The sequence below is a fragment of the Vipera ursinii genome (genome assembly GCF_947247035.1).
Source record: "Vipera ursinii genome assembly, chromosome: W".
NCBI lineage: Eukaryota > Metazoa > Chordata > Lepidosauria > Squamata > Viperidae > Vipera > Vipera ursinii.
In genome coordinates, this window is record NC_139522.1 from 5,765,910 (window position 1) to 5,782,413 (window position 16,504).

Genomic DNA, 16,504 nt, shown 5'->3' on the forward strand with positions numbered 1-16,504 from the left:
CCCTTATTGGACTTCAGTTACATCACAAGAGGTATCCTGGTTGATTGAATCCCTTAAGGTTAATAAGGCTCCCAGTGGTGATTGTGTTCTACCAGAAATAATTAAAAAGAACTGCAGCTGGTGGGTACCCCTATTAGCATCTCTCTTCATATTTATAGAGCAGACAGGTTATATGACAAGAGATTAGGGAATGGCAATTATTGTACCAATCTATAAAAAGGGCAATAAAAATGACCCATGTAACTATAGGCACATTAGTCTATTGAGTGTCATTAGTTATACGCTTAGCACCTAAATTACAAACTTCAAGACTGAATAATCACAGAGGGCATAATGAAAGACGAATAGGCTGGATTCAGGGAAGGGAGATCAACAATTACCATATATTAGAGCTTTATCACCTTGTACAAAAATATACATATAAAAAGAAATCTCTTTTTGTGGCCTTCCTCAACTTTAAACAAGCCTTTGACTCAATATCCAAAAGTGTCCTCTGGGAAAAATTAAAAAGTACCACTATTGATACATGACTTCTCTATCTCATACAAAAATTGTATTCCAACTGCACCTTAAAAGTGAGGTGTAATCCCCAAGGGACTTTATTTGGCTCAGTAAGCATACAAAAAGGAGTACACCAAGAATGTATTCTGGCCCCTTTCCTTTTCAATCTCTACATTAATTCCTTGATTGATTTTTTGTATATCTCAGAGTTTCATCCTCCAAACATAGCACAATGCAGAATCCTGATACTTCTTTATGCAGACTATGCCACTGTTATCTTACAAATACCAATTGGATTGAAGAGAGCTATTGCAGCAATATTAAAGTACTGCAGACAAAATCTGGTCCTCAATTTCTATAAATTGAAAATTCTAGTTTTTGCTAAAAGAGCTATTCAATACTCCTGGAGAGTAGAAGGGCATAACCTAGAAAAGGTCAATTTATTTAAATACCTTGGGGTGGTCTTCCATATGGAAGGTACTTGGGAGGCACATCTGGACCACACAATTCAATCAGCCCTTAGGTCATCAAATGCCATCAAACTGTTTTTATACAGGTGGAGGACAATTAAGTCCCCGCAGCCTTAAAACCTTTTGAGGCCAGAACACTAACACAAATTCTTTACAGGACACAAACAGGATTTTTTTTTAAAAAGAGTCTCTGGAAACCGTACAAAGAAAATTCCTGCGATTAATTTTAGCTGCACCTAACAGGACATCAAATGCCCAGTTGAGAATTCAAAAAGGAATGCCTCAAATTCAGGTTAGGGCTTGGAAGATGATGATAACTTACTGGTTGAAGATTCAGTTCTTCCCAATGGACTTGACCCCTTTAGTCCTGATAGATAACTTCCCTCTCTGGAAACAGGTGATAGAGCAAAAGATGACCTTCTATGGGTTTTCCCATTGTTCTTAATCTCCCTAGATATGTCAAACACATGACATCACGTGACATCGCACAATGTATCAGGACGGTTTTGCCATTGCTGGCAATGGGGTGGGCGTGGCTTCCGGATGACGCATCCAGCCCACGGGCCGGCAGTTTGACACCCCTGCCCTAGGATATGATCAAGCTAAGCAAGTGGTTATCCATGGAATAAGAGAAATGAAGTTTCAGCTAGAAGTTAATAGGATACCTTTCCACAGCATAAATCAGATTAAATGGGGTGTGTGGGAACCACTAAGGTATCTGGTGATGACCTATAAAGCCCTACATGGCATGGTTCCGGATTACGGCGTCAACCTCCCTCCGTCCAGTGCGCTCCCACAGAGAGGGCCTCCTCAAGGTGCCTCCGATCAGAGAATGTCGACTGGTGGCCCCCAGGGGGAGGGTGTTCTCTGTGGGCACGCCAGACCTGTGGAACCGCTTGCCGGTTGAGCTCTGGATGGCCCCCGACCTTCGCTCCTTCCGACGCGATCTAAAAACCTATTTATTTGAACAAGCCAGCCTGGTCTGATGGGTTTGGGGGTTGGGTTTGGGTTTTAACATAGTTTTTAACTATTGGGCATAATTATTTAATCTTTTTTAACTCTTGTATTTTGTATTTTGATATTTATTGCCCTGTACACCGCCCTGAGTCCTTCGGGAGAAGGGCGGTATAAAAATTTAGTAAATATAAATATAAATATATATCTTGAAAGACCTGACCTTTCCTGAGAGTAGAAGAACATTTTAGAGCCAGATTTAATATCCTCCCCTCAGCACTCCTGCAGGGCAGGTATGATAAAACACAGCAAATGTGTTTTACACCAGCTACACCGGCCTCGAGCTCAGGGTAGGGGTGGGGGTGTGGCTGTTGTTATGAGGGAGACCTTATGTCCGCGGGAGGCCACTGTCCCTCAGATAGTCGGGTGTGAGTCTCTCTTCCTGAGATGCGGCCCTGGTGCGCAGTTGGGCTTGCTGCTGGTGTACCTTTCACCTAGTCACGCAGCAGCAGCCCTGCCTGAGCTGCTCGATGTCCTCTCTGGGCTGGTGGTTGAGTTCCCGAAACTTATAGTTTTGGGGGACTTCAATCTACCATCGCTGGGAGGATCATCTGAGTTGGCTCGGGAGTTCATGGCTTCCATGACGGCCATGGACCTGACGCAAGTAATTTCGGGACCGACTCATGAGGGAGGCCACACCCTTGACCTAGTTTTCTTATCTGGACGGTGGTTAGATGATCTTGGTGGGGGCTCTCCAATTATTATGCCCCTGTCATGGACCGATCATCATCTCCTGCGGCTGGTCTTCCGTTTTGCCACCCCCCGCCGTGGGTGTTTGGAACCAATTAAATGGTACCGCCCCAGACGCTTGATGGATCCCCAGAGGTTCCAGGCAGCGCTGGGGTCCCCACCTGCCTCCCTTGCTCACAGCTCGGCAGATGCCTTAGTGGAAGCCTGGGAAAGGACGGCCACTGAGGCTCTTGACCGGGTTGTACCCCTGCGGCCCCTGACCCGGTGCAGATCCCGTCGAGCTCCATGGTTCTCTGCGGAGCTCCGGGAGATGAAGCGTCGGAGACGGGGCCTAGAGAGCGGTTGGAGGTCCAGCCGATCCGAAGCCGACCGATTGCGACTAAGAGCCTACATTAGGTCTTATCTCGCTGCGATAAGGGAGGCGAGGTCTAACCACTTCGCCACCCTTATCGCGTCCGCAGATAATCGCCCGGCCGCCCTGTTTAGGGTGACTCGCTCCCTCCTAAATCAGGAGGTGAGGGAGGATCCCTTGCAGGGTCGTGCCGAGGAGTTTAACCAACATCTGTCGGACAAAATCGCTCGGATTCGGACCGGTCTGGACTCTGACTGGGCAGAGTCTGATGATCAGGACACGGGCGGTCTTGTCGAGATCACCTGGGAGGAGTTTGATTCTGTGACTCCGGAGGAAGTGGACAGGATCATGGGGAGGCTGAGCACCACCACATGTTTATTGGACCCGTGCCCTTCCTGGCTGGTCTATGCAGCCCGGGAGAGGACACGCAGCTGGTGCCAGGCAGTTATATCGGCTTCTCTGAGTGAGGGTAGCTTCCCCGCCGTCTTGAAAGAGGCGGTGGTGAGGCCTCTCCTCAAGAAGCCTGCCTTGGACCCAGCTGTATTGAACAACTTTCGTCCTGTCTCCAACCTTCGCTTTCTTGCGAAGGTTGTTGAGAGTGTGGTGGCGCATCAGCTCCCTCTGGTCCTGGATGAAGCGGATTATCTGGACCCGTACCAATCGGGTTTCAGGCCCGGGCACAGCACGGAGACGGCATTGGTCGCGCTGGTGAATGATCTCTGGAGGGCTCGGGACAGGGGATATTCCTCTGTTCTAGTCCTATTAGACCTCTCGGCGGCTTTCGATACCATCGACCATGGTATCTTGCTGCGGCGTCTCAGGGGATTGGGAGTGGGAGGCACAGTCTTACAGTGGTTCTCCTCCTATCTCCAGGGACGTTCGCAGTCGGTGTTGGCAGGGGGGCAGAGGTCGACCGCGAGGTCTCTCATTTGTGGAGTTCCTCAGGGGTCGGTCCTCTCGCCTCTCCTGTTCAACATCTACATGAAACCGCTGGGTGAGATCATTCGTGGCTTTGGAGTTGGGTATCATCAGTACGCTGATGATACCCAACTTTTCCTTTCGACCCCAAACCACCCCAGTGATGCCCTCAACGTGATGTCCCGTTGCCTGGAGGCGGTTCGGGTCTGGATGGGGAGGAACAGACTTCAACTCAACCCCGACAAGACTGAGTGGCTTTGCATACCTTCATCCCGGGTTTATTCGGACATTCCACCTCTGGCTATGGGGGGTGAACTATTACCCCCCGTAGATAGGGCTCGCAACTTGGGAGTCCTCCTAGATTCACGGCTCACCTTGGAAGACCATATAGGAGCTGTGACTAGGGGGGCCTTCGCCCAGGTTCGCCTGGTGCGCCAGTTGCGGCCCTATCTTAGCCAGGATGATTTGTGCACGGTCACTCATGCGCTCGTGTCCTCTCGTCTGGACTACTGCAACGCTCTCTACATGGGGCTGCCCTTGAGGACCACCCGGAAGCTCCAACTGGTACAGAATGCAGCCGCGAGAGTTGTGTTGGGAGTCTCCCGATACTCCCACGTTACACCTCTGCTCCGTGAGCTGCATTGGTTGCCAGTTGTCTTCCGGGTGAGATTCAAGGTACTGGTAACGGTGTTTAAAGCCCTCCATGGCATGGGGCCGGAGTACCTTAGGGAACATCTGCTGCCGGCATCAAGCTCCCTGCGCCCTGTGCGTTCCCACAGAGAGGGCCTCCTCAGGGTGCCACCGATCAGAGAATGTCGATTGGTGGCCCCCAGGGGGAGATCCTTCTCTGTGGGCGCCCCGGAGCTGTGGAATCAGCTACCGGTAGAGCTCCGGATGGCGCCCGATCTTCGCTCCTTTCGTCGCGATCTTAAGACGTTTCTGTTTGTTCAAGCCGGCCTAGCCTGATGGAGATTGGTGGGGTTTTTTATTTTTGGTGTCTTAATTTTAACTTGGTGTTTTAGAATTTTATTCCAATTGTTTTAACTTGGGCAATCATTTAATCTTTTTTTTAATGTTTGTATTTAGTATTTTATTCTGCCCTGTGAACCGCCCTGAGTCCTCAGGGAGAAGGGCGGTATACAAATATTATTAAATTAAATTAAATTAAATTAAATGTGTACATGTGGCAGTGGGGAAGTTGAAGACATCTCACATGTCTTATTGAGAGTTCAGGTCAGATCAATGTACATCCTCCCTCTACTAGATTTCTAGGGAGAACAGATAATTTCTATTTGAACCATCTTCTCTAGGACTCAAATCTAGCCACCACTCGTGCAGTAGCCAAATTTTGTGCTGCTGTAAAGATAAGGCAAAATGGGTTAAAGAACTAAAGACTTTTATTTTTATCAACACTTTGCTTAGTTATTATTTTTAATAATTTTTAGAAGACATTGTAGTGCATAGTTTTATTATATCAGATTGTTATGTTATTATTGTAATAGAGATGTTCAGAATATACCATATTTGATTTTATTTTATAGTTGCCAATATATAATTGCACCCAATTCTCCCTGTCAATCCTATTGTAATTGTTGTCTTTTATTTCCCTTATTATTTTATGTTACTGGTCATTGACCAAATAAATACATAAAAACAGGTAATTTTCTAATATTGAATATTAATACTAATATTTCTGAATAGGTATAAATCTTTCCTTAGTTTCATAAGAACATACATAAGAACAACCCTGTCAGATGCAGCCAAAGCCCATCTTAATCCAGCATGTTTTCTAGAGAGGTTGAACAGATGCTTGCAGGGTGGTCACAAGGAGCAGATGGAGATATATTTGTCTCCTATTGCTGTTCCCTTGGAATTCATATTTAGAGACAAGTTACTCTTTAACTGAAATTAACACTGACTCTTCAAGATTATTAACCCTTGATAAGCCTATTTGTCATGGTTCCGATAAATGAGACAGTTCAAACAAAATGCAGGCATTGTTCCACTGGTTAATTGTTCTAACTGTCAGGAAGTTTCTCCTTAGTTCTAGGTTGCTTCTCTCCTTGACTAGTTTCCATCCATTGCTTCTTGTTGTGCTTTCAGGTGGTTTGGAGAATAGCTTGACTCCCTCTTCTTTGTGGCAGCCCCTGAGATATTGGAACACTGCTATCATGTCACCGCTCACCCTTCTCTTCGTTAAACTACACATGCCCAATTCCAGCAACCGTTCCCTATATGTTTTAGCCTCCAGTCCCCCAATCATCTTTGTTGCTCTTCTCTGTACCCTTTCTAGAGTCTCGACATCTTTTTTACATCGTGGTGACCAAAACTGGATGCAGTATTCCAGGTGTGGCCTTACCAAAGCATTGTAAAGTGGTATTAGTACTTCACTTGATCTTGATTCTATCCCTCTGTTAATGCAGCCTAGCACTGTGTTGGCTTTTTTGGCAGCTGCAGCACACTGCTGGCTCATATTGGAAGTGATTGTCTACTAGGACTCCGAGATCCCTCTCACAGTTACTACTATTGAGCAAGGTACCACCTATACTATACCTGTGCATTTGATTTTTCCTGCCTAAATGTAGAACCTTACTTTTTTCACCATTGAATTTCATTTTGTTAGATAGCGCCCAGTGTTCGAGTCTGTCCAGATCCTTCTGTATCTTAAGCCTATCTTCTGGAGTATTGGCCATTCCTGCCAGCTTGGTGTCGTCTGCAAATTTGATGAGTTCCCCATCTATCCCCTCATCCAAATCGTTAATGAAGATGTTGAAGAGCACTGGGCCCAGAACTGAGCCCTGGGGCACCCCACTACACACTTCCCTCCATGTAGATGCAGTTCCATTGAGGACCACACGCTGAGTACGGCGTGTCAGCCAGCTACGAATCCATCTGGTGGTGATGCTATCTAACCCACATTTTTCTATCTTATCAAGTAGAAGGTTGTGATCTACTTTATCAAATGCCTTACTGAAGTCCAAGTAAATTATATCTACAGCATTCCTCTGGTCCACTAATTTTGTCACTTGGTCAAAGAATGTAATAAGATTTGTCTGGCATGGTCTGTTTTTGACAAACCCATGTTGACTTTTAGTGATGACTTTGTTTGCATCAAGGTGTTCGCTGATTTGTTGTTTGATTATCTTTTCCAGAATCTTCCCAGGTATTGAGGTCAGGCTGATAGGTCTGTAGTTTCCCGGATCTATTTTTTCCCTTTTTTGAAGATGGGAACTACATCAGCTCTCTTCCAGTCCTCTGGTAGTTCCCCAGTGCTCCAGGATCTTTGAAAAATATAGTTCAGTGGTTCCGAGATCACGTCTGCCAGTTCCTTGAGAACTTTGGGGTGTACTCCATCTGGTCCTGGTGATTTGAACTCGTCTAGGCTGGACAGGTGTTCAGTTACCATTTTTTTGTCTATCTTAACTTGCGTTTATATTCTGTTTTTTATGGCACTGGTTTGGGTAGGTTGGACTGTTTTTTCCCTTTGTGTAAAGACAGATGCAAACAATGAGTTAAATAGTTCTGCTTTCTCCCTATTGCTTGTCACCTTCTTGCCACTTTCCCCCACTAATGGACCAATCATTTCCTTAACTTTTTTCTTGTTAATCGGGCTTTAGGCCAGGGTACAGCACAGAGATGGCATTGGTCGTGCTGATGAATGTTCTCTGGCGGGCTCGGGACAGGGATTGTTCCTCTGTCCTAGTCCTGTTAGATCTCTCAGCGGCTTTTGATACCATCGACCATGGTATCTTGCTGCGGCGTCTCAGGGGGTTGGGAGTGGGGGGCACTGTTTTACAGTGGTTCTCCTCCTACCTCCTGGGCCGCTCGCAGTTGGTGTTGACGGGAGGGCAGAGATCTGCCCTGAGGCCTCTCGTTTGTGGAGTTCCTCGGGTCGATCCTCTGTCCCCTCTTGTTCAACATCTACATGAAGCCGCTGGGTGAGCTCATTCATGGTTTCGGGGTGGGGTATCATCAGTATGCTGATGATACCCAGCTCTTTCTTTCCACCCCGAACCAACCCAGTGATGCCCTCAACGTGATGTCCCGTTGCCTAGAGGCGGTCCAGGTTTGGATGGGGAGAAACAGGCTTCGACCCAATCCCGCCAAGACTGAGTGGCTGTGCATACCGGCATCTTGGGAAAACCAGCTTTGTCCATCACTGACTATGGGGGGTGAGGTGTTACCCCCCGTTGATAGGGCTCGCAACTTGGGCATCCTCCTGGATTCACAGCTCAGTTTGGAAGATCATATACGAGCCGTGACCAGGGGGGCTTTTGCCCAGGTTCGCCTGGTGCGCCAGTTGCAGCCCTATCTGGACCGAGATGCCCTACGCACAGTCACTCATGTGCTCGTGACCTCCCGGTTAGACTCCTGCAATGCTCTCTACATGGGGCTGCCCTTGAGGACCAGTCGGAGGCTTCAGCTGGTGCAGAATGCAGCCACGCGAGTTGTGATGGGAGTGTCCCTATACTCCCATGTAACACCTCTTCTCCGCGAGCTGCATTGGCTTCCAGTTGCCCTCCGGGTGATATTCAAGGTGCTGGTGATGACCTATAAAGCCCTAAATGGCATGGGCCTGGATTATCTTAGGGAGCACCTGCTGCCAGCATCAACTTCCCATCGTCCTGTGCGCTCCCATAGGGAGGGCCTCCTTAGGGTGCCACCGGTCAGGGAGTGCCGGCGGGTGATCCACAGAGGGAGGGCATTCTCTGTGGGCGTGACTGCCCTATGGAATGATCTGCCTGTGGAACTCCGGACCGCCCCCGACTTTCGTTCGTTTCGCCGGGACCTGAAAACCTGGTTCTTTGATCTATCTGGCCTGGACTGAGGGGTTTTAAGTTTTTAAACTTTGTTTTAATTTGTTGGGCTATTAATTAATTTAATTCATTTTAATTCTATTTCTATTTCAACTTTTATATTGTCTTTTATATTTTGCCCTGTAAACCTCCCCTGAGTCCTTCGGGAATAGGGCAGTATATAAAACTAAATAAATAAATAAATATGTTGAAAGAAGCAATTTTTGTTATTTTTGACTTTGGTCGCAAGCCTTAGTTCACTTTGAGCCTTAGCTTTCCTCACTTCATCTTTGCAGGCACGGGCTATTTGCTGATATTCTGACTTAGTTATGTGCCCCTCTTTCCAATTCTTATACTTGTCTTTTTTTTTTATCCTATTTATATCCCGCCCTTCTCTGAAGACTCAGGGCGGCTTACAGTCTAAGAAGCACAAATCAATGTGCTTAGCAATAGCCTTCATTCTATGTATATTTATTTATTTATTTATTTATTTATTTATTTATTTATTTATTTATTTAATTAAACTTATATACCGCCCTTCTCCCGTAGGACTCAGGGCGGTTCACAAGGTTTTTTAAAACAATGCAACAAGTTACAAAAATTAAAAACAATTAAAATAATTACACTAACCTTGACATATAAGCCAATTACAATTAAAAATACAATTAAAACCCCAGTTAATACTCTCAGTCTAGGACAGAAAGCTCGAAGAGCCAGGTCTTCAGGTCCCGGCGGAATGAGCGAAGGTCAGGGGCAGTCCTAAGATCTACAGGCAGCTGGTTCCAAAGGGCCGGCGCACCCACAGAGAAGGCCCTCCCCCTGGTTATTGTCCGCCGGCAATCTTTTACCGGCGGTACCCTGAGGAGACCTTCCCTGTGGGAGCGCACAGGACGAAGGGAGCTTGATGCCGGCAGCAGGTGTTCCCTCAAATATCCCGGACCCAAGCCATTTAGGGATTTATAGGTCATCACCAGCACCTTGAATCTCACCCGGAGGGCAACCGGAAGCCAATGCAGTTCGCGGAGTAGAGATGTTACATGGGAGTATCGGGAAACCCCCATCACAACCCGCACGGCTGCATTCTGCACCAGTTGACGCCTCCGAGTGGTCCTCAAGGGCAGCCCCATGTAGAGAGCGTTGCAGTAGTCCAATTGGGAGGTCACAAGTGCCTGCTTATGCCTGCTTATTAGGGCTTTCGCCCCCCCCCCAGCGGCATTTTTACAAAGTCAGCTTATTGCCCCCAACAATCTGGGTCCTCATTTTACCTACCTCGGAAGGATGGAAGGCTGAGTCAACCTTGAGCCTGGTGGGACTCGAACCTGCACTAATTGCAGGCAGCCAGTGTTACTTAAGGAGGCATTAGCCCACTGCTCCACCAAGGCTCTTTTTATCTTTCAATTTATCAGAGAGTTCTTTATGCAGCCATGCTGGTTTCTTTTGAGAGCTGTTATTTTTCTTCTTTGTTGGTATTGTACTAGACTGGGCCTTTATTATCTCACTTTTCAAAATTTCCCAAGCTTCTTGAGTTGTTTTCCCCTTGAGGATTCTCATCCATGGAATTCTTCCCATGGTCTCTCTAAGTTTATTGAAATTAGCTCTTTTAAAGTCCAAGACTCTAGTTTGGCTGTGTTCTATTGCTTGTGCTTCCAGAATGTTGAATTGCAATATTGCATGATCACTTCCCCCCAAGGTTCCTGTGGCTTCGACATTTTCTATCATTTCATCTCTGTTTGTGAGAATTAAATCCAATATGGCTAATCCCCTAGTTCCCTTCTCTACTTTTTGGGAGAGAAAGATGTCTGCTAGGTTTGTCAGGAATCTGTTTGATCTTCCACTTGGTGCAGAGTTTGTCTCCCAGTTGATATCAGGGTAATTAAAGTCCCCCATTACTATTGTGATGTGCTTCTTACATACCTTAGTTAGCTGACTAGCAAAAGTTCATCTATTTCCTCTGATTGGTTGGTTCCCCCTTTTATATTGACCCAAATGCATTCTAGTTTACAGTTTTCGTCATTGTTGTGCTCTATTTCTGTAGAGATAAAGTTATTTCTTATATATAGAGCAACTCCACCTCCTCTTTTGTTTAGTCTGTTTCTTTTAAATAGTTTAAATCCCTCTAGCTGTGTGTTCCATTTGTAGGTTTTGTCCCACCACGTTTCCGTAATGGCAACAATATCATATCCGCCCTCATTTACCTGAATTTCTAGTTCACCCTGCTTACTGTTCATACTCTGTGCATTAGTGTATAGACATTTGAGTCCTTTATGACTGACCCTGTGTTTACTTGCTGCATAACTTGTGTGGTGCCTGGCTTCCCCTATTTTCTTAGATTGCCGGGGACAGTGATGTTCTGTATCAATTAACTCACTGTCCCCATTGTTTAGTTTAAATTTTCCTCCAGAAAAGCTGTGATTTTATTGCCAAGTAACTCAGTCCCTTTCTTGGATGGATGCAGACCATCTCTTTTATACATTTTTTCATTGGACCAGCTACAAACATCATGACTAATATAACCAAAGCCTTATCCTTTACACCACTCCTTTAGCCACATATTAAATTCTGCTATACGCTGGCCTTTTCCATTTTGCTCCTTATACACTGGTAAAACCTCTGAAAAAGTAAGCCTACAGCCTATTCTGCTAAGTTCCTGCCCCAAGCTCTGGAAATCATTCTGCACAGAGAGTACATCTTTTTGGGACAGATCGTTAGTGCCAAGATGTACAATAGCCTCCACATCACAGTCCTTGCTGGCATTCTTGATTATTTTAGAAATACGCTTCTTGTCCCTACTGGCAGTAGCACCTGGAAGACATCTGACCTCTTTCAAAACCTCTGTGTCCTTTCCTAAATTTACATCCCTTATAATTGAATCACCAACCAGAAGGTGTCTTCTCTTTTTGGATGCCTTTCTGTTCTTGCATGACTGGTGTGTAATACCAGATTCACACTTCTCCCTGTCAAAAACAAGTTCTTCATCTTAGACCATGGTCCCCTGCTTATTTGAGTTATCATCACAACTACCTTGACCTGTCTCCTTAATGTCCCTATTAAGGTCAGCAAGGGCACTGTATCTGTTATGCAGGGACACAGTGAAAGCTTTGTGTTTATGGTTCACAGCTCTCACTCTGCCAGATCCCACGGTTGTCCACACTGCCCTTCTCCTGCAGGATCTTTGTAGTAGAGGGGGCTGATAGCACGGAGGCTCAACAGGGTAGAAGGGCTGAACTGGACACATAATTTCTGCCTGAAGAGCACAGATTACAGACCCTAGATAAATAATCTGTCCTTGTAGACTAGTGATTTGTTTACAGATAGGACAGTTTCCAAGTTTGAAAATGGTACTGCGAAAGACAGCTGCAAAACAAGTGTTGCACTGAACTAAGCCAGACATGCTGCGATACAACGAATCTCATATGCACTTGCCCTGAATGTACTGCTGCTATTTTTGATTTTTAGTTATATAATTTGCACGCCATTAGGCACGCGGGCCGCTACTTTTTTGGTGCAGCCTTTCCAAAACTTACAGAATGTAGCACTTCCCAGCAGCTCTGAGCAGTTGAAATTCTGCTGAAAAGCGATGGAGATCCAATCAGGGCCCCAAATGCAGTTCAAATACAATGCAAACCAATCAGGGCCCTAGCCACTCCGCTGGTGCAGCCCTTCCAAAACTCACAGAATGTAGCACTTCCCAGCAGCTCTGAGCAGTTGAAATTCTGCTGAAAAGCGATGGAGATCCAATCAGGGCCCCAAATGCAGTTCAAATACAATGCAAACCAATCAGGGCCCTAGCCACTCCGCTGGTGCAGCCCTTCCAAAACTCACAGAATGTAGCACTTCCCAGCAGCTCTGAGCAGTTGAAATTCTGCTGAAAAGCGATGGAGATCCAATCAGGGCCCCAAATGCAGTTCAAATACAATGCAAATCTAAAAAGTCTTAATAATGAAACGAAACATCGGCACTCATGGAGGGATGCCAGAATCTGAAATCTCCTCCCCCAAAACCCATCGTAACAAACACAATCCCTGCTCTTATCTACATGTCATAAATCACATTATCCAATTAGTTTTACATATTTATTTATTTTATTTATTTATTTTTATTCCATTTATATCCCGCCCTTCTCCGAAGACTCAGGGCGGCTTACAAGCTTAGCAGTAGCCTTCATTCTATGTATATGCCTGCTTATTAGGGCTTTCACACACACACCCCCAAGCGGCATTATTACAAAGTCAGCTTATTGCCCCCAACAATCTGGGTCCTCATTTTACCTACCTCGGAAGGATGGAAGGCTGAGTCAACCTTGAGCCTGGTGGGACTCGAACCTGCACTAATTGCAGGCAGTTTCACTTCCCATTCTGTCAACATCCGGTTGATGTTTCCCCCCAAAGCGAAGCAATTAAAGTAACAGGCTGTCTCTTATATTGTCAATGCAAAACTATGTCATTGTTTGCAGCATTGACATCCGGCCCCCCTTACAAAAAGAACAGATCCTGTAATGTAAACAAACACAAGTTAGGAGCTGGCTTTTGGTTTGTTGGGGTGTTTCTCATAAAACTTTTTGATAGGTCTGTCAGCTTTCACATTGCTAAATTTCATCCAAATGGGTTCAGACAATAGGTATCCCTTCCATTGTACTAGGTACTGCAATTTTCCCTTAAAGATTCTAGAGTCAAGAATACGTTTCACTTCATAATGGGTCTGACCTGCTAATACGAGGGGTCCAGGTGCTTTGTTAGGGGGAGGTCTTAAAGTGGAGGCTCGAAAAGGTTTGGATATTTGACTGGGAAAAGGTTTGGATATTTGACTGCAGAAGCTTTGGAACCGATTTTGGGGTGTCAAGCTGAAGATATTATGGTGGACATAGATAAAATATTTCGTGTCAACTCCTGGATTGCCAGGCAAAGAAAATTACCAAGAGATGTGGTAGTTTATTTCACAAAGAGATCAATTAGAAATGTGATTGTTCAAGCTTTTTACAATAACAGATTGGACAAGGGAAAGGGAGATAGGAGATCTTGGAGGTTAAATGAAAATTTGTTTAGATATGAAGAAAATGTGGAAGAATGTAAAAAATATATGAAATAATTTTTTATAACAAATATGCATAAAGGTACTTCTATTGAAATGGTTTGGGATGCAAGTAAAGCTTATATGAGAGGAGTGTTAATATATTTGAATAATAAATATAGACGTAGATTGGAATATAAGCGTAAAGACTTAGAGGAAGAAATAAAGATGAAAGAGAAGGTTTTTATTTTGAACCCATCTAATAAGAGGGTGAAAGAAGCAATTAATCTGTTAAGAGGGCAGTTTAATATGTTGATGGCAGACCAAGTGGCAACTAATTTATGGTATGCTAAACATAATACTTTTTGGAATGCTAATAAGCCAGGTAGGTGGTTAGCTTATCTGTTAAGGAAAAAACAAAAGTCACGTAATATAGATAAGATAGAATATAAGGGAAAAGAGGTGTTTCAGCAAAGTTTTATTAAAAAGGCTTTTGTTGAATTTTATTCCAAATTATATGCTAGGGATGTAACTCAAGGTTTAGATATAGATAAATATTTACAAGGTGTGAATATCCCTGTACTTACACAAGAGCAAAGGGAAGGAATGAATCAATTGATAACTGTTGAAGAAATTATTTTAGCAATTAAACAATTAAAAGTGGGTAAGGCACCTGGAACAGATGGTTTGAAAGCCATTTATTATAAAAACTTACAAATAGAAATGGTGGAACCTTTAAAAGAATTATTTATAACAATTCAGTCTGGAGGAGAAGTGCCTCCTTCGTGGAAAACAGCTTTTATAACGTTAATTCCAAAGGAAGATCAAGATCTTACTCAAACTAAAAATTATAGACCAATATCGCTTTTAAATACTGATTATAAGATATTTGCTAAAATCTTAGCAAATACATTAATGAAGGTTATGCAGCAAAAGATTCATAGTGATCAAACAGGATTTATAAGTGGTAGACAAATAAAAATAATGTGAGACATATTGTAAATTTATTAGAATTTTTGGAAAAAAATAATCAAGTCCCCGCAGCGCTGATTTTTTTTGGATGCTGAGAAGGCCTTTGATCAATTGAATTGGCAATTTTTATTTAAAGTATTGGAGAAGATGGAGTTTGGGGATAGGTTTTTACAACCTATTAGGGCAATATATCAGAAACAAATAGCTCAAGTAATAATTAATGGTAGTTTAACAGAGGCTTGTAAAATTGAAAAGGGTACAAGACAGGGATGTCCGTTGTCACCTTTGTTGTTTGTTTTAACATTGGAAATATTATTGATCAAGATACGTGATTCAAATAAGATAAAGGGAATTAAAATAAAAGATCAAGATTATAGATTAAGGGTGTTTGCGGATGACTTGGTTATTACATTAACTCAACCGACTTTGTCGGTTGTAGACTTGATGGAGATAATTTTGCAATATGGAAAAGTTTCTGGATTTAAGATAAATAGGCAAAAAACTAAAATACTGTCTAAAAACTATAGAACTATAGAACAAAAGGAAGTCTTAGGAAAATTAACAGGATTTGAAATTGTTAAAAAGATTAAATATTTAGGGGTATATATTTCAGTTTCAAATGTGAAATTATATAAAAGTAATTATGAATAGTTATGGTTAAAAGTACAGAAAGAGTTAGATAGTTGGAGAAAATTACAATTGTCTTTATTGGGATGAATTACAGCAGTGAAAATGAATGTCTTACCAAGATTTTTATTCTTGTTTCAAATGATACCTATACTTTAAAAAGATTCAAATTTGGAAGAATGGCAGAAAGGTATTAATAAATTTGTTTGGGCAGGGAAAAGGCCGAGAGTAAAACTTAAGATAATGCAAGATATACGTGAAAGAGGTGGTCTTAAAATGCCCAATTTTAAATTATATTACGAGGCTGCAGTTTTATCATCAATTAGTGATTGGTTTAATTTAACACAAGGAAGATTATTGAATATTGAGGGATGTGATTTATTATATGGTTGGCATGCATATTTGTTGTATGATAAGGTGGATAATATCTTTAAAACTCATATATTAAGATATGCTCTGTTGCGAGTTTGGAAAAAATATCGATACAAGTTAAATTATAAAATACCAATTTGGGCAATACCTAAACATGCAATAGAAAATATAAGTGTGGGATTTAAACATGATGTGACTACATATAAAGAAATTCTTAGAATGGAAAGGAATGTATGGCAATTAAAGTCATTTAATACTTTAAAAGAAGAAAAAATAGTTCAGACTTGGTTTCAGTATGGGCAGTTACAAGCTAGATGGAAAGAAGACCAGAAAATTGGCATTTTGACAACTGATGAAAATTTGGTAAAACAAATCAGAGATCAGAGTCAAGCACATATAAGAAGGATATATAATGCATTGATAGAAATAGATTCAGAAACGGAACTTGTTAAAGATTGTATGATAAAATGGGCCCAGAATTTTCAGGACCCAATAACGATGGATATTTGGGGGAAAATTTGGGTCAGAAATGTAAAATTCACACAGGCACAAAATTTAAGAGAGAATTTTTATAAAATGTTTTATAGATGGCATTTAGATCCTAAAAAATTAGCATGTATGTATCCAAATTATCAGCCTACATGTTGGAGGTGTGGTTGTGATGATACAACATATTATCATATATGGTGGACTTGCAAAAAAGTTAAAGCTTTTTTGATTATAATTTGATATTTAAGAAAAAGATAAGGTTTTCTCCACAGTTATTTCTGTTGGGTATTATTACA

The 16,504-nt window shown here is 43.0% G+C and overlaps 1 protein-coding gene across 2 annotated transcripts in view; it reads left to right on the plus strand.

The window, feature by feature from the left end:
* The window catches only part of LOC310648202 (septin-7-like), a 688,898-nt gene that overhangs the window by 566,450 nt on the left and 105,944 nt on the right, over nucleotides 1-16,504 (plus strand). The window lies entirely within an intron of this gene.